Raw genomic sequence first — 18,744 nt, forward strand, 5'->3', positions numbered from 1 at the left:
GGAAGGTTGAGCGGCTAGAACAACTATGTTCACTATTACAAAACTATGAAACCTTCCCTCTATCGTTATACAACGCGCATAGCCCCCTTCTGCACCTTGTGGCTTCACTGCTATAATTTGTGTTTTCCTTTTTTACAAAAAGTGTTGTAAAGCGCTCCAATACCTTCGGGTCTGGCTAGCGCTATTATATAAAACTCCTTAATAAATAAATAGAGCAAATCAGCTACACATCATCCGCATAGTTATAGTTCTGTGCCCCCATCTGATGGAGCGTGGTTATGAGGGGTCAGGTGTATACATTCAAGAGGTGCGGAGACAGAGAAGAACCCTGCGGAACTCCACAATTGAGGTTGCAAGTCTCAGATTTATAAGGCGATAGCCACACTGATTGTCTTCGATTTACTAAAAAGGATTGAAGCCACTTTAGGGCACCTCCTCTGAGACCTGCTGCGCCAATGTGTTCCATCAATATTGCGTGATTGAAGGTATCAAATGCTGCTGACAAATCCAGGAGGACCAGGGCTTGAGTGCAGTTGACATCGGCTTTTCCTTTTAGATCATCCGTGATGGATAGAATGACAGATTCGGTGGAATGGGAAGATCGAAAGCCTGCCTGATGAGGGTCTAAGAATTTGGTGTCTTCTATGAAGGCACTGAAAAGTTTAGCTAAGTGTGCCTCTAATACCTTGGCTAGGAGTGGCAGAAGCGATAGTGGCCTATATTTATCCAACCTCTGTGGGTCAACCCCTTGTTTTTTCTGGAGGGGGATGGTTACCGCTTCTTTGAAGGCTAGTGGGACTGTCCCTTGGCTAAGGGATAAGTTCAATAGGGAGAGGTTATTTCCTGGAAATACTGAGCTGTAGGTGTAGCCCATGTGATTTAGTAACTGCTTTCCTTTCTGTGAAGAAGTAGCTGTTCTGTAGGTGTAGCCCATGTGATTTAGTAACTGTTTTCCTTTCTGTGAAGTGATGTACTTTGCTGCCTGGTATTGAATCTGAAAGTAGTTTAATAGTATAAATATTTACAATATTTTAAAGTTTGACGTTTCTTATTTACTTGTAAAATCATGCAACTACTTCTATTTTGTATACTTACATGTATGTTCTCTTAATATGTGTTGCAGCTTTTCTTTCGGGGTGGTCTACTGTAGAGCAGGTGCTTTCTTTTCTGTTGGATGGAAAAAAAACATTAGTTTCTTTCTAAATGTTAATTTGGTTGTAGTTTGTAGAGGTTGAGGTCGTTAGGTTTACTTTTACTCGCTATTTGGAAGACTTTACAGTTTTACAATCATTTATATATACTTCTTTCTTATATTGTTTTGATGGTTTGATGTAGTTGTTATTTTTTTATTTTTTTTTTTAAACCTTTATTAACCGCAGTTGCATCATTGTTACAATGTACGTTCACTAATCAAGGTATCGGGTCAACGAGACAAAGATACACATATCCGGGTGGTAAAACACAGCCATTCAGCCGGCAACCCGGAGGTCCGGCGGCGATACACAGGCGAACATTTGTGTAGAAATCAGGTGCGTACATTGTGTAAAAGTGGATCTATGGTGCTTTTCTGTATTTTGTTGTGGTGTATCTGAAGCGCAGTACCTGCAATAGAAGATGGCGCTGTATCCCAGCCCACAATGTGGCGTATTCGGTTGACACCCAGGCCCGTAGGGGGAGTCGCGCAAGGCATCGACTCTACCACCAAATGCCAAGGTCTCCGGGGCAGCTGAGTACTGATGTCCTGTGCATAGTGTAGGCTGGAGCGCGGCAAGGAGGTTGCAGTATAGCTCACAAAGACTTATATGCCAGCGTTTACATCCGACAAGCCCAGTGCGCAGCGTCGCAATTCAGCTCCATAAGTGCGGTACTCAGCGCGCTATCGTCCCCCCAGCAGCGTGTTCCCCAAGCCGTCGAGTGCCTGAGTATGTCTGGCATGCAACGCTGTGCGCCCCGAGCGGGGTCGTTCCGTGTTTCCCGGGCGTAACCGCCTCCCACGCGTGGTGCCCAGCATCGCCGCCCCATCAGCACTCCCCAGGGCACTCTAGGCAGGGCCACGCCTCGGGGGCGCCGGATAACACTTTCAGCAGTTGTTCTCTTTGGTTAGATAAGGGTTCGGTTAGGGAGCGTAACCAACAACCAGATTGCTCCCGGTGTGTGTAGTGCTATGGAAGGATTCAGGATTAGGGTCGTAAACTCGGGTGGGGGCAAGGGGAAGGGGGGAGGGGGGAGGAGGAGATCATTCTGCGTTAGAAGCGGAGGGGACAGCAGCCGCCAAGTGGGGCGCAGCCGGGCCACGCCAGAGGTGCGTTAAGCTGCAGGCCAGAGGGGGGGGAGGGGGGGAGGGGGAGAGGAGGCTGTCAGAAAGGCCGAAGTTTCGCAGCGTCTGCGCCCGCCGTCTTTTTCCCGTATGGATAAGGCATTCCTCTGTATCGCAGTAGGGAGCCTCTGAGTAGGGTGGAGTGATCATATCTCTTCATTGGAGCCCGTGCCCGGGTACTGTGCGCTGTGCGCGTTGCTGCAGATTGCAACAGCAGCAGCAATCCCCGCGCGCGCGCCATGGTCGCATCACAGATGATACCCGACAGCAATCCCCTATAGGGTACAAGGGAGAGGCTCTAGGGGGCAAGCGGAGGGGGTCGGGAGCCAGCTCTGCCATGGTCTCAGGGATGTCGCCACCCAGCTAGCAAGGCAGTGGTGTCCTCCAAAGACTCAGGTTATCCCCCGGTCCCGGCAGGCCACCTGGAAGGTTGTGAGGAGGTCATCCCAAAGCTGGGCGATGGGGAACTTCCGGAGCCCTGCAGTTTCCTCACGGAGAAGCACCGCACTCTCCGCCTGCGCCCAGTTAACAAAGGAGGCCTTCCAATGTCTGATGTGCGGGGGGGGTCGCTGTCTTCCAATGCCTGGTGAGCAAGCGTTTGGCCGTTATGAGACCCATGTCCCAAAAGCGTGCCTGTACTTTGTTCGTTTTTGTGCATTTATATAAGCCTAATATGCATGCGTCCCACGTGCGTGGTAGTCGTGCCTCAGCACCGCGCTCAAGTAGTGACAGCACGCCGTTCCAGTATGCCTGTATATCAGGACAGCGCCACAGCATATGTAAGAGGTACGCTCCCGGCAGAGAGCACCGCTGGCAAAGTGCGTCAGCCCGCAAGAAATATCTGTTAATCTTTTCGGGCGTGAGATATGCACGCTGCAGAATGTAGTATTGTATGACTTTAAAGCGGGGGTTGCGTGGAATGTTGGTCGGGCTGGCCAGTATCATCGCCCACTCCTTGTCTGTCCAGTCCCTGCCCCTGTCCGCCGCCCAACGCTCCCTCAGGGCCAAGGTGGATGGCTGCGAGTGTGCCTGTAGCGCCTGTGCTAGCCAATGTATGACGTGCGCGCCATTGCCCATAATGTGCAGATATTGTATGAAGGTATGCGTCGGGGGTTCCACCGTCATGTCGCCCCAGGAGGTCGTGAGCGTGCACATGAGGGAGGCATGTAGGAGGAACTGCCCCGCCGGTAGAGCCGTATCCTCCGCCAGGGTGGCGAACGCAAGCAAGTCGCCATCTACATACAGATCGCCTAGCGTGTCCACTCCCGCCTGTTCCCATCCAGCCAAGTGGGCCTCCGTGAGCGGCCCCATCGGGCCGGGCATGCCCAAAAGCGGCAAACCCGGAGCGTATGGCTTAGTCGCGCGCGTGAGGCGAAGGCACCGCAGGAAACATCTGCGCGCCACCGCCAGGTAGATCTGGGAGGGGCAGGGCATGCGGGCTATGGGGTGGAACAGTGTATTAATTTGTGCTTGCGTCCAGGCAGCCGCATGTGAGGTAGTGTCCTCAAGCTGCTTGCCGCACAGCCATCCCGTCACCCATTGCATCTGCGCCGCGAGGTAGTACAGCTCCATGTTTGGGACTGCCAAGCCCCCAGCATCCGTGGGCATGTACAGTTTAGCCAACGCTACCCGCGGTCTCCCCTTGTTCCAGATGAGGCCGCGCAGCAACCCCTCCAGGTCTCGGAACAGCTTGGCGGGAACATACCAAGGCAAATTTGCGAAATAATACAGTAAGCGGGGCAGCACTATCATTTTGGTCAGTGCCACCCGGCTAGGCACATTAAGGTTGATGTAGTTGTTATGGCAGTTTATTGATTTTTCAAGGTGTAGTTTTGTTTTTCAGGAAGTCTATGTAAAGAGATAAACTTTGAAAGTATTTTATTAATTATTTGTTATTTTGTGTTTTTAGGTTTATTAACAAGTGTGTTTTAGTCAAAATATAAAAGTTTTACTTACTTGGTTAGGTAGTTGTTGAGATGTATATATTTTATCTTTAATGGTCTGGTGAGAGAGTCCGGCAGAGTTTCCTTGTCTTGCAGTGTTTGTAATTTTTGAAGGATTTAGGTGTTTAAATTAGTGTAACTTTTATATTGTTGATTTAATTGTTTGATTTTATTGGTTAGCATTGTTTATACTTTTATTTTATTGGTTGGTTTAGTTTTAGTTTGATTTTTTACATCAGTTATGTCCTTCTATGGTAAACACTAATTTAAGTTTTATTTTTAATGTATGATATATAATTTGATAATTTTAAATATAAATGTATTTATATATAGATTTATTATTATTTAGGTTGTTGTTTAAATGTTTGTAGCTAATGGTAATTTTTTTTGGATTGTATTGGTATTGATTTAAGGTATACATTTAGTGAGGTAAATGGTAACAATTTTGTTGTTGTAATATATTTATATTTAATTTAACAATGTGCATAAAATGTTTTAGATTTATTTCCAATAATTATTTTATGTATAAAGTGATTTTTTTATATTTATTAATGATTAGCTGATTATTTTCGCAACAATATTGTAGTTGATATTTTGTGGCTCAATATTTTTGACATATTATATGTTTACCTAAAGGTAATGATACTTTTGTTTCCAATATTTCTGTTCGATATAGGCTAAAATTGATATTTCTAACAATGATATTTGTGTTCTCGATATTTGTGGTTTTAGTTGTTAAGAATAGGAAGTCGATATTTTTAACAATATTTAATTTCCGATATTTTTATGTTTCAATATTGTATGCATCAATACAGTTATGAAGTGATCCGTTCACACTGCTATAAAAAGATTTTTATGTAATGTCTAAATGTGTTCAATTGAATACAATGAACAGACTAAGATATCATTATTGAATGAAAGAACTGTCCTACTGACATGGGTATTATGAAGCTAGTTCACCTAGCACATTGGTATATTATACCAATTTCTAATGTTCCTGGCTATGAATTTGAGATATACTGATAACTAATATTTGTAATTGAGAATGAGACACATGAAATTGTATATTTTTGTGGACAGGGGTATGATAATTATTTTCTCTGTCTCTCTTTCTCATTATTAACAATTGATGAAAATACAAAGTTAAATATCTTAACTTAACCCATTCGATGTTCATGACGGAATGGTTCCGTCATGAGCATCGGTGCCCCTGTGCTCATGACGGAACCATTCCGTCATGAGGACAGGGGCAGGAAATCCCTCTGCTGCAGACAGATGGGGGCATTAGCCCCCTATCTGCACCCCTGGGGGGGGGGGCAAAAAGCCCACTAGTCGCCAGGGATTTTTTTGCGGCAAATTTGAATTAGGGTGGGAGCTGCCCAAAACAGACAAGTCAATGCCCCCACCCCTCCTCACATAAATTACAGCCTTCCTGCCCCCCCTTGGGGGAAGATGGGGGCAGTAGCCACCAATCTGCCCCCCCCCGGGGTGGCAAAAAGCCCACTAGACGCCTACGATTACGCTGGCTTCTTTTATGTGTGGGGGCTGCCCAGAATGGGCATGCCAAAGCCGCCACCCCCCAAAAAAATAGCCACAGTGTTTCTGCCCCCCTTGGAGGCATATCGGGGCAATCCCCCTCCCCCCCCTCGCAGGGCAGCAGAAAGCCGACTAAGCAAGGAGTTGTTTTTAGCAGTATGCCTACCTGTGGATTTTGGGCCCTAGCGCAGCCGGCACATAGTGAAACCTAGCAAACCTGTACATTTTTTAAAACTGGACACCCAGGGGAATCCAGCATGGGGTGACTTGACTGGCTCTCACCAGCTTCTGTTACCCACAATCCCTTGCAAACCTATACATTTGTAAAACAAAAACATTTTCCTCACATTTCTGTGGTGGAAAGTTCTGGAATCTGCATGGATCCACAAAATTCCACCCATCCCGTGTTCTCCAAAGTCTTCCGAGAAAAATGGTACCTCACTTGCGTGGGTAGGCCTACTGCCCGCGACAGGAAATGGCCCAAAACGCAACATGGACACACCACATTTTCACAGTGAAAACTGACCCTTTTTTTGCAAAGTGCCTAGCTGTAGGTTTTGAACCCTAGCTATGCCGGCACCGAGGGAAACCTAGCAAACCTATACATTTATGAAAACTAGACACCCAGGGGAATCCAGGAAGGGGTGACTTGACTGGCTCTCACCAGGTTCTGTTACCCAGAATCTGTTGCAAACCTAAACATTTGTCCAAAAAAAACACATTTTCCTCACATTTCTGTGGTGGAAAGTTCTGGAATCTGTATGGATCCACAAATTTCCACCCACCCCGCGTTCCCCAAAGTCTTCCAAGAAAAATGGTACCTCACTTGTGTGGGTAAGCTGAGTGGCCGCAACAGGAAACTTTTTCATTGTGAAATTGTGGTGTGTTCATGTTGTGTTTTGCGCCGTTTCCTGTCGCGGCCACTAGGCCTACCCACACAAGTGAGGTACCATTTTTATTGCGAGTCTTAGGGTTATTCCGATTTGTAAAGCAACTGTTATTACCTATTGACTTTCGGTGCATTTCTGCCTTCCAAATGAAAGACAATGTGTAAAAAAGAAGTAATTTTGAAAAATGATCGATAATTCTCATGCTAGTATGAGTATTCCCAATTTAGGAAATGTGCAAATATCTACTGTTTCTAAACTCTATATTTTGTTCTCATTTCAGAAATACATTAGTGTTTTTCATACCGATTTTTCCATGTATACATTTGCCCAGAATAAATTCCTATATACCCGGTAAATAATAAAAAACCATTGCAAGTCGCTGATCAGTTTTTAGCTCTGGGTTCGTCGGGTTCTTGGTGAACCTACAAGTCCTATATATCCCCACACCCAGTAAGGTTCAGCAGATGTAACGGTATATTGCTTTCAAAGAGTTGTCATAATTAGAAGAAGTTACATGTGAAAACGTTGACACAAAAGGCTGTTATTTTCAACTAATTTTCAAATTTTCCTATATTTAACTGTTAGCTTCTATAAAGAAACCTTGAAGGATCTACACAAATGACCCCTTGCTGAATTCAGAATTTTGTCTACTTTTCCAAAATGTATAGCTGGATCCATTATTGCTTTCATACCCATTTCTACTATTAACTGGAAGGAGGTTGAATGCACAAAAAATAGCAAAAATAGGCAATGTCCCAGAAAAATGCCCAAACTGTGTAAAAAATTTTGGTTTTCTGACAAAAGTCTGCCTGTCACTGAAAGCTGAGAAGATGGTGATTTCAACACCACAACCCTTTTTATGATACCATTTGCAGGGAAAAAACAGACGCTTTCATCTGTAGCCCTTTTTTCACATTTTACCAACAAAAAAAAAATGTAGCTGTATTTTGGCTAATTTCTGGGTCCACTCCAGGGGAATCCACAAATACTGGGTGTCTTTAGAATCCCCATGATGTTGGAAAAAAGGACGCAAATTTGGCATGGATACCTTATGTGGTCAAAAAGCTACAGGGGCCTAAGCGCGAACTACCCCAAATAGCCAAATAAAGGCTTAGCACAGGGGGGAAAAGGCCTAGCAGCGAAGGGGTTAAGTTAAATTAGCTAAGAATTTGAAATCTTTGTGGGTAGGAGGGAGAATAGCTCAGTGGTGTCTTGGTAGAACAGGTAATAATTGGAGAAGGGTTTAAGGCCACTATCGAATCCTTTTATATTTTGAATATTAATGTGATTTTTTTTTCTTTTAAAAATGTGATCAATTTAGTTATGTTGTATTATATGTTTTAAAATGATTCATGTTTAAAAAGTACATGTTCATATTTTGTCTATCCTATTTTTCTTTTTTACTCTTGATCAAGTATTTGTATATACATTTTAAGTATGTAATGGTGGTACATGTTGCAGTAGACCCTTGGGATAATACTATTAAGTTTCATAGTTATTACAATTTAGATTCTGTTTTGCTGATTTTTTTAAATGTTTTGTTACCACAAATAAAATAGTTTGGCACAAGTAATAGTTGTTTAATGAGTGGTAGAGTATTTCTGAGTTTAGTCACATGTGCATAAATTAGAAATACCAATTTCCTGAGTGTGATTTTCTTTGAAAAATTCTGCAAATCAGGCCGTTTGCAACCAGAAAAGGCTTTGTACATCTGGCCTTTGGTTCAGTGTTTGGCAGTGAGGGCCAGCCAAGGAACAGATACAAGAGGATAGGTGCTTCAGAGGTAAATTTATTTGAATAAAGGACTATGTCATAAGGGACAGTTCAAACAAACGAGGGAGTTGCCACTTCCGTCAGTGGGTCTTCGTGGAGAGGTATTACGATTGTGGGTCTTCACACCGCTCGAGATCGTCGTGAAGGAGAAGGGGTAGGGAATGTAACAAAAAAAAAACTACCGTCAGTTCGTTAGTCCGTCCAAACAAAAAGGAGAAAAGGGAAGGGAAGAAGAGAGTGCACCACCATCCGTCACCCGTGTACGATAGCGCAGCGAGGCACAACAGCAGGAACGGTGTCTAAGCGCTAGCGGGGCGTTTGCGTGCCTCCCTCCGCCCTTCTAGGTGGCTTCCCGCCCTGGGGTTCCTTAGAGTACACCGCCCTGATGCGCGCACGTACCTGCTGTAGCCACGTTCCTCCGGCACGTGGCTGGCTTCCTCGTTGTGCCAAATCGAGTCCGGCACCCCCTTGACTGGAGAGAGATCCGCCTCTCTCTCGACACTCTCGCCTGGTCCACTAGGCTGGAATCCGGCGTCCGGTATCGTGTAGGGAAAACTGGTCAGCTGCTCCGGGTTCTTGCTTCTCCAGTCTGCTTGCATCCAGAGTTTCTCCTCTGGCCTCGTTATGGTCCTGAACGTCGAGATCCTTAAAGGCCCACAGTACCTTTGAAGCCGAAGAGGACTGAAAAGAAAGGACGACTCCCAAAAAGAAGCTCGAAGGGTGAACACACCAAACTGCTCTTTGGTTGACTACGGATTACAAAGAGGGCTAAAGGGAGGCGCATATCCCAATCTCTACCTTCTGAGGCTAGCATTTTTTTAGAGAGAGCTTTGAGGTGGCATTATATCTCTCGCAAAGACCATCTGTTTGTGGGTGATACACCGAGGTCTTTATGTGTGAAAAGTCGAGAGATTTGCAGACTTGGGACATCAATCGTGAGACGAAGGAAGTCCCCTGGTCGGTAAGTATTTCTTTAGGAAACCCGACACGTGAGAACAATTCAACAAGGCGATCACTAATGTTGGTGGTTGTGGGTGCTCTCAGGGAAAAAGCTTTGGGGTAGCGGGTGGCGTAGTCTACAATGACCAGCGCATACAGGTTGCCCTTTTTTGTACGGGGGAGGGGGCCTATCAGGTGCATTCCGACGCGCTCAAAGGGATTCCCTATGAACGGGAGTGGTTGCAGGGGAACAGCCGGAGGTCGGTAGGGGTTTTTGCGCTGACAAATCTCACATTCCTGACAATATTTGGAGACTTGTGAGTATACCCCAGGCCAATAAAAGTTCTGTAAAATCATTTGTGTCATTTTTTGTGTTCCCCGGTGTCCGGCCAGCAGGTGTGTATGCACAAAAAACAACAACTGGTCTTGAAAGGCCTGTGGAACCAGCAATTGGGGGGGATGCCTTATCATTTTCTGTTCTATATAGAAGCCCATTTGTGATGTGTAGTAGAGGATAGACCGGGGTTTGCCTTGTAGGAGATTGTTTGGCCTGCGTCCAGGCATGTTGTAGGATGGGGTCATGTTCCTGACAATATCGGAAACTCCGGTCAGAGAGCAAAGGAGCTTGGGTAAGGAGAGTGACCTGTTCTGGGAGAGATGGGTTAGGGTCGTGCAGATTCTTTCTAAGCAGTTGTAAAAAAAATGGATTATCTATCCCCAATATTAAGTCCTCTGGGAGGTACGGTAACACCCAGAGTCTAGCCAGAAGGGTCTTCCCACCTGAAACGAGGATAGGGAGGTGTATGACTGGGTAGGCATGAACATCCCCATGAACACACCTTAAGGGTACGTATTCGGTGGTACTAGGAACAGAAGAGGGCACCAGGGACTCTCGGACAACAGACTGACCGCACCCTGAGTCAAGTAGAGCTTTTGCAGGCACCCTGTTCCTTTGTACACTCACGTAAAAACATGGCCCTATTTCTTCTGTATACAGGACCATGCAGAGGATACAGCTAACGTCCATGGGTTCCTCTGTCTGTTTTTTTAGGGGGCAGAACCGGGCGATATGGCCCCACTCCCCACAGTCAAAACCCTGCGGTCCCTTGGATGTTGGGGTATCGGGGTGGAAGCGAGGGCGAGGTGGTTCAGGTATAGGTCTTGGGGCCTTTTTCTCGGTTCTTTGAGAAGGCGCGGCCAGCCGTTGTTTGTTTGTGTCCGTGAACGGGGCTGGGCCCAGGCGAGAGTGGTGGCCATATCCACCGCCTGTGTGGCCGTCAGATGTGGATGTTGTTTTAGCCAACGTTGTGTGTGGTATGGGAGGGACTCCAAGAACTGCTCCAGGTAGACCAGTTCCATGATCTCCTCCTTGGACCATTCCTGGGGTTTAAGCCATTTGTCGGCTGCAGCTTTGAGCTTGAAGTATAGGGTCTTAGGGTTGTCCCCGGGCGTTCCCCTCTCCTTCCGGAAGCGCACCCGAGAAGCCTCGGGGTCCACATCTAGGTGATCCAGAATGATGTCTTTCACTTCAGCATATGGCGTGTTCCACGTAGGATTGGCCACTTGGAAGGCAGCCTGTGCTTCTGCGCTCAGTAAAGGGGCCAGGAAGAAGGGCCACTTTGCGACAGGCCACCCACATGCACGTGCAGCCCGCTCAAAGTTAGTCAAAAACACATCAGGATCCTCTACTGGGAGGTACTTTTGTAAGGCAATGTGGGGGTTGGTTGGTTGTCCCCCGGTACGATTTTGCAACTTGGTAGTCAGCTGGAGCTGGTCGACGTCAACCTTTTGGATGCATTCTACCTGTTGAGTCATAGAATTTTCGAACAGTTCGCGGTCGGCCTGGGACGACGTCATCTGCTTCTCGACGGCCCATTCTAGCTTCTGCTGTCCAGTGATTATCTGTTGTGACAGGTTTTCCATACTGGCTACGGAGCTAGATTGCCTGCATTCCCCACCATGTGTGGGCCAGCCAAGGAACAGATACAAGAGGATAGGTGCTTCAGAGGTAAATTTATGCGAATAAAGGACAATGTCATAAGGGACATTTTAAACAAACGAGGGAGTAGCCACTTCCGTCAGTGGGTCTTCGTGGAGAGGTATTCCGGTTGTGGGTCTTCACACCGCTCGAGATCGTCGTGAAGGAGAAGGGGTAGGGAATGTAAAAAAAAAAACTACCGTCAGTTCCTTAGTTCATCCAAACAAAAAGGAGAAAAGGGAAGTGGGGAAGAGAGTGCACCACCATCCGTCACCCGTGTACGATAGCGCAGCGAGGCACAACAGCAGGAACGGTGTCTAAGCGCTAGCGGGGCATTTGTGTGCCTCCCTCCGCCCTTCTAGCTCGCTTCCAGCCCTGGGGTTCCTTAGAGTACACCGTCCTGATGCGAGCATGTACCTGCTGTAGCCACGTTCCTCCGGGAATGTGGCTGACTTTCTCGTTTTGCCAAATCGGGTCCGGTGCCCCCTTGACTGGAGAGAGATCCGCCGCTCTCTCTCTCGACACTCTCGCCTGGTCCACTAGGCTGGAATCCGGCGTCCGGTATCGGGTAGGGAAAACTGGCCAGCTGCTCTGCTTCTCTAGTTGGCCTGCGCGCTGAGTTTCTCCTCTGGCCTCGTTATGGCCCCGGAGGTGTGTCTGTCTCCTCCAATGGGATTCCAAGTTCCGGGTTGGTGGGCGGGCGTACAGTCCCGAACGTCGAGATCCTTAAAGGCCCACAGTACCTTTGAAGCCGAAGAGGACTGAAAAGAAAGGAGGGGCGAGAGGCAGTGCTTAATTTGTGCCGGTGCTTTCCGGTGCTCAGCACCGGCACTTATTTCCCAGGGCCGGGGCTGTTGAATTAATTTTACCCTCCCTGGGCAGCCCTACCAAGTACCATCCATCAGGGATTAGACTAATGGATTTTAGTGCTGGTGTCCGCATCACCGCACTAAAATGCATTAGTCACGCATTCACATCTGCCTGAATTGAATGTGAATGAAGCGCTGCGGCCTGCATATAATTAAAAAAGAAAAGCGTTGCTGCTGCGCTCAGCAATTCATTTACCTGCCTCGCAGCTCACAGTAGATGATGGCCTCAGGGGATTTTGAACTGTCTTTTCACACGTTTTTTCGAAACGGCACCGGATATAAAAGAGCACAAATCTGTTTTGTTGAGGGCCGACCTCAGCCTCTGGGACAAGTGGTTCCGGTGTATTCAGTACTGGGTGCATTCTTCCCTGGAGGCGGAGGCAGAATCTGCTCTGCACAGGCCGGGCACAGCTCACGTAGATTCGGGGCTGCTTTTCATGTTTTCCACACAAAGCTCACATTCCTGTTCAATGTCCAGGTGAGTTTCAGCCTGGATTCACCATTGTCTTAACTGCTGCTGCAACTCACCGGACAAGTGGTGCTGTTTGCGACCCATTTTGGTAAGTCAAAGATAATGTGGTGATTAAGGTTCCTCTTGGAGAGGGATTTGAGTTTTGGGTAGTCCAAGTTTTAACTCACCAGTAGTACAGAGGGTTAACATGCCTGCTGTAAAGAATGTGTATTTTGCATGTCACAGAACTGTATTTTATGTGAATAGTTCAGTGGGTTACTGCTTTGTAACAGAGATCCTTTGATTACTTATAATTCATAAGTTACGATCCTATTCCACACAGTGGCCTAAAAACTGTCAATAGTTAGTTTGTGTAAAAATGCATGCTTATTAGTAAAGACAACACCAATTACTGTGGTACATTTTAAACCCTGAGTTTATGCTTTTCCAGACCACTCTTAAAATATAATGCCCACCTAACTATAGATGACGTGATCCTACACCTTGTAATCCTCATTGGTTTTTTAACATTTCCTAGGATGATTCATTGTCAATGTACAATGAGTCTATGGTTTAAAGTGCTCTGGCAACCTGCACTGGTATGAGGAGCGCTATAAAAACAAATGAAATGTTTGTGAGAGAGGAACTGAACTATGGAGAGATAAGGGCACTAATGGAGAGTGGTAGTAAGAGAATCTGTGGAGAAGGAGGTCATTGGAGGGGGGCACCAAAAAAGTTTGTTGCACTGGGCACCACCTGTGCTAATGCTAGCTCTTAAATAGTGAGTCAGTGATGTCTGTCACTGTGCTGTTCGACGTTGATAGTTTTGTCTAATTGGGAAGGTGTTGTACTTGGTCAGTCAGGGGAGGTAGTAGGTGGAGCGGGGGGGGGGGGAGGGGGCGGGTGTGGCCTCCTAAAAAACATTTTGAGCACCTGCACCCTGCACTTAATATTTTACAAACTAAGCACTGGCGAGAGGTAACGTGGGAACATGTCAGAGTCCTCCTCCCCCGGCGCGTCAACAGCTGGGAGATCGTGACAGGCAAGTAAATGTATGTTTTAACTGGAGTGCAGAGTAGCAACTCGGTTTCATTGCTGTGAGGCTGCTCCGCTGAAAGGAATATTGTTGCAATCTTGGTAAATTAGTGGATATAGAGATTATAAATTGGAGGAGCATGAATTGCAACAAACATGTTTAAGATTAGTTTTGCTTTATCTTTTAAAGATGTTGACCAATCTGGGGAGGAAACTCAGTTAATTACTATTTATTATTTGTTGGGATTATGATCTAACTCAATATGAACAATTTTAGTTAAGTACTAATGTGAAATTTAAATGTATGTTTTCAGAAGTAGTATCAGATTGAAGTAGTGACTGGCATAAGGATGTCAGCAATTGACAGTTTGAGAGATTGTTAATTGTTATTCCTGAAGGTTTCTGGAGGCAAGGTTTAGGAATATGAAAGTAGATGGGAACATGTTTCCATTTGTTCTTTTATCGGCCTTGAAAAAATGGAGATTGCGCAAAAAACGTGTTGGCTGTAAAGATTACATCAATAGAATTTGGATATACATTTGGGCTATAAAGATTACATGATTGGAATTTGGATACGTATTTGGATGTGAAAATAATATGATTGAGACATGAAGACACGTTGTCGGAGATTGTTTGTTGCATCATTTGTTATGTCATAAAGGATAGATGAAATACCAATTGCATATAAGGATGTTGTTGTCAAATTTCTTTTAATTGAGTGAATATCTTACCACCTCCGAAATATTTCAATTATGTCATAGAACATGTCATGAGTGCTGAAATATGTGAGGTCATAATCAGTGCATGGTGAGTGTTAGTGGTAGGCCTAGTTAAGTCTGGTAATAAAATATGACTTTACCTAAAAATAAAAACACTAGAAATTCACTGAATAAAAACCAATGGTTAAAGTGATGTTATAGTAAGGCATGGTTATGAGATCTTACTTCACATTTAAAAAAACCTGAGAAATTGACTGAAAGAAACAAAGGTAAAAGTCACGTTATAGTTAGAGGAAAATGTCAGTTGAAACATTACGTTTTAAACTAAAAAAAACACTGAAGTTCACCACTTATAGTTAACTGAAGTAACTGAAACCTGTGCCCTCGCTATGCACTGTTGTTGTGAAAGAGGATGTGGCGTAGCAGCCAGAGCTCCTGACTCAGGAGCTGGGGATCGGGATTCGAGTCTCGGCATCGGTGCAACATCCTGCGATTCTGGGCAAATCACTTAGGGCCTAAATAAGAGTTTGGCAGTCCATCAGACTGCCAAACTCGTGGTGGAGGTGCTGTGGTGGTCGAAGGCCGCCGCACCAGCGGCCCGACTACTTTATTATAACTAAGGCAGTCAGACTACCATAGGCACAGCACAGCTGCCAGGTATCCGCGGTGGCATGGCGGTCCGAGGCTCTAATATGCTTGACGGTGCCACTGCGGCACCACCGAGCATATTTGGAGTTTCCTCTCTGCCACAGTTTTCATGGCAGTGAGGCCGCCATGAAAACTTTGGCAGTAAGGAAACAAAGGGGGCCCTACAGGGCACACTGTTGCCTCAGGGCCATGGAATGCAAGCAGGGGGCACTTGGTGTGCCCACCTGTCTGCATGCACCCCCTTTCCTGCATGTCATGGACTGCACATTACATACCATGAAGGAACGGGCTTTGGCGCTCCCATTGCAGTGCCTTTTTAATAGGCAAGGCCATGGGAATGCCAAAGGACCTACCGCTAGACTACGAGGTAACTGGTAATCTGACGGGCAGCCGGCGGTAAGGTTTGGCGGTTTTGGAGCTGGTCGGTGGCATGGCGGCCTGCTCCAACACCGCCAAAATCAGAATCAGGCCCTTAATCTCCCCTTGCCCATGGACAGCGCCTGAATACCTTCATGGATGAGAAGCCGCAATATAAAAATAAACTAATAAACAAACAAAACAAATTGGGGAGACAATTTTGAATCCTGGCCTCTGGTCAACATCCTATGATTTTGGCCAAATCACCTAAACTTTCTGTGACTAAAAAAAGATGTGCAGCATATCCTGGTGATCCTGTAAAAAGCGCTTGAGTGCCCTTGGGCCCGGTTTGAAGTATAAAAGATCTTCAAAAAACAGGAACTGTTGCAAGGCCACATCAAGCAAAAGCTCAGTGTTCAGGAACTAAGATACTAAAATGTACGCATTTCGTAAGGTGGATTTTAACATGCTACAAGCACGTCTCATTTACCATACACATTATGCATTTGGTGTTGGGTTTTGTGTGAATATTTGTTGTCTACATCTAATGTTCTCAGCAAATTGTTCTCTAAGTTTGCATTCTTTTGCTGCCAGACTGGCTAGAGCATTTCTTCTTCTTCTTCTTCTTCTTGAAAGGGTATGTCATCACATGTAGGAAATCAGGCCCTCAGCATCGGCCTGATTCGGAATTCAGTGCTTTGCGCTGTAGCGCTGTGTGGATCAGTTAATAATCTAGAAATACAAAGGTATGCTGTTCCTCAAAGAGTGATGTAGGAAAGGCTTTTAATGATATTTGAAATATATGAGTCAGCAAAGTCAGGAGGAGTTTCCTCCTTAAGGAAAAAGACCCTCATACATCCGGCAGACTAGCTGTCATATTTCGTCAGCATATGGCCCAGATGTCATGTTTCATCATTAGGTTTGCTCCGAATCGGGGTGGCGCTGCAATCCCCGATCGGCGACCTTAGTGGCGCCTTTTAATGGAGATCTTTTTTCCTTTAACTGCCGGTTGGTGTAGTGCAGGTGAGGGCCCTAAAGTGAAGTGTGTGTTGGAGAAAGTGTGCTTAAAATAAGTAGTGGAGATCCTTAGTAACAGAATTTAATAAGAGAGGTCCCACTCTTAATTAAAAACAATAACGTGCGTAATCCTACAGTAAAGGTGTCTGGGTTACGCTCTAGTGGTCAGTGGTCAACATGTTTCTTGCATAGGTAAATGTAACCGCAATTCATCAGGACCAGAAAGTTCACACACTTATTGGTAGTGGTAGCAACTACTAAAGCACTTACCACTGATACAGCACCCTAATAAATGGTTACTTATGTGGATAAGGTAAAAACGCCTGTAAAAGAGATACAAGGAGACAAACATACAGATCAAAAACATCTTACTAATACAATCTTAGTAAAACAGCCTTATCTATTGCAAGCAATTGGTGTCATGCAATACTCGTAATGTGGTGGTATTCAATCGTATACCATAAGTGTGTCAACCAAACTTATTAGTGGCTAAAAGGGATTGCTCCCCATAGTATGACAAACACTGCTGCATAAACCACACGTGTCTTAATATTGGCGGGACACCGTGACTTTAAAAAGAAAATATAAAAATCTTTGCAGTCAGTTCAGCTCGCTCGTCAACTCACCCTGAGGTGCAATGTTTCAGGTTCCAACGAGAAGGCGCTGAATAACGACACTGAATAGTGCAGTGTCTTGTTATAGAGAAGGGGGGGGGGAAAAGATGCGCTAGCATAGGTTTCGTGTATAAATATACGAACTCGTAAAGAATCAACATATATTCTAATGTAGCGACTGCCAAAAACTGGTTGTCAAGGTCTTAATCCTGTTAATGCAAAAGGATATTGATGTACAAAACACACACCAACTGCAACACCCCTAATTGCATCTATTTAATATCTTGCCCATGCAATCTCTCTTACATAGGGATGACGACTAGACCAGTGAAAACAAGAATTATCGAACATCGGAGTAATTTTCGATGCAATAAAGTGAATACTAAAATGACAACACATTTCTTTGAGAAACAACACTCCCCTAACTCTTTACACTGGACAGTTCTCCAATCCTTTAGAAACATTAGTAAAACCAAATTGTTTACGTTGGAACAGAGGTGGGTAATGAGATTATCCTCCCACAAGGAAGGGCTGAACGAAGACATTCCCTGGAGTAGCCTTTTGAATCTCTGAACCACAGGGTTGGATTATAACCAGTTGATACACAACATGAGTTTACCTTCAGTGAGTGGCCGTGGGTAGGGATCTGCCCGCTACCTCTGGAAGGTAATCATTAAGTTATTGGCATCTTGCCTCATACGATATCCTTGAACCATTCATGGAATAGCTCTTTATACATTCTCTACCCAGCAGGGTATGAGCACCCCTTTTGGCTCAAATAATTTTATCTTTTAATGTTGACTCCACCTGTTACGTTACTTTATCTGTATGTGGCTGGTACCGTTTGGCTATAATGACTCTATCCTTTAATGTTAACTCTACCTGTCACGCTACTTTATCTGCATGGGATTGATACCGGAAGAGGGGTTCGCGCCTACTCCCCCGACCTAACAAGTTAGTTCACGCGCTAGCTTTTCTCTTCTCTCTCCCTTTTTTCATTTGTCGACATTAAATGACGTGTCACGCCTTCTGACACAAGAACATTGCTAGGTGTATGACTCTACCCCGCCCCACCGGAAGTACACTCCGTGCACCACTCCTCTATCTGAGGAGATTATTGGTTCCCGTCGTTGATTGGCTCCCTGTCCCGTTTTATTCTACCCGCCAATGTCCGGTTGTGTCTCCCGAGCCGGCGCGGACACAGGGTAGGATTGAAGGCGTCCCGTACTGAGGACCGATGTAAGTTATCCCTCACTGTTTGGTGAGCCCTCTTTTTGTACATCAATATCCTTTTGCATTAACAGGATTGAGACCTTGACAACCAGTTTTTGGCAGTCGCTACATTAGAATATATGTTGATTCTTTACGAGTTCGTATATTTATACACGAAACCTATGCTAGCGCATCTTTTCCCCCCCTTCTCTATAACAGGACACTGCACTATTCAGTGTCGTTATTCAGCGCCTTCTCGTTGGAACCTGAAACATTGCACCTCAGGGTGAGTTGACGAGCGAGCTGAACTGACTGCAAAGTTTTTTATATTTTCTTTTTAAAGTCACGGTGTCCCGCCAATATTAAGACACGTGTGGTTTATGCAGCAGTGTTTGTCATACTATGGGGAGCAATCCCTTTTAGCCACTAATAAGTTTGGTTGACAC

General features: G+C 45.4%; 1 long non-coding RNA gene across 1 annotated transcript in view; it reads right to left on the minus strand.

Annotated features, from left to right (window-relative positions):
- The window catches only part of LOC146865998 (uncharacterized), a 50,287-nt gene that overhangs the window by 13,110 nt on the left and 18,433 nt on the right, over positions 1-18,744 (minus strand). Inside the window, exon 3 of the long non-coding RNA XR_014970366.1 lies at positions 1,096-1,167. This is a non-coding gene — a long non-coding RNA (uncharacterized LOC146865998). The remainder of the gene's footprint in view (positions 1-1,095; positions 1,168-18,744) is intronic.

The sequence above is a fragment of the Triturus cristatus genome, chromosome 2_1, assembly GCF_964204655.1.
Source record: "Triturus cristatus chromosome 2_1, aTriCri1.1, whole genome shotgun sequence".
NCBI lineage: Eukaryota > Metazoa > Chordata > Amphibia > Caudata > Salamandridae > Triturus > Triturus cristatus.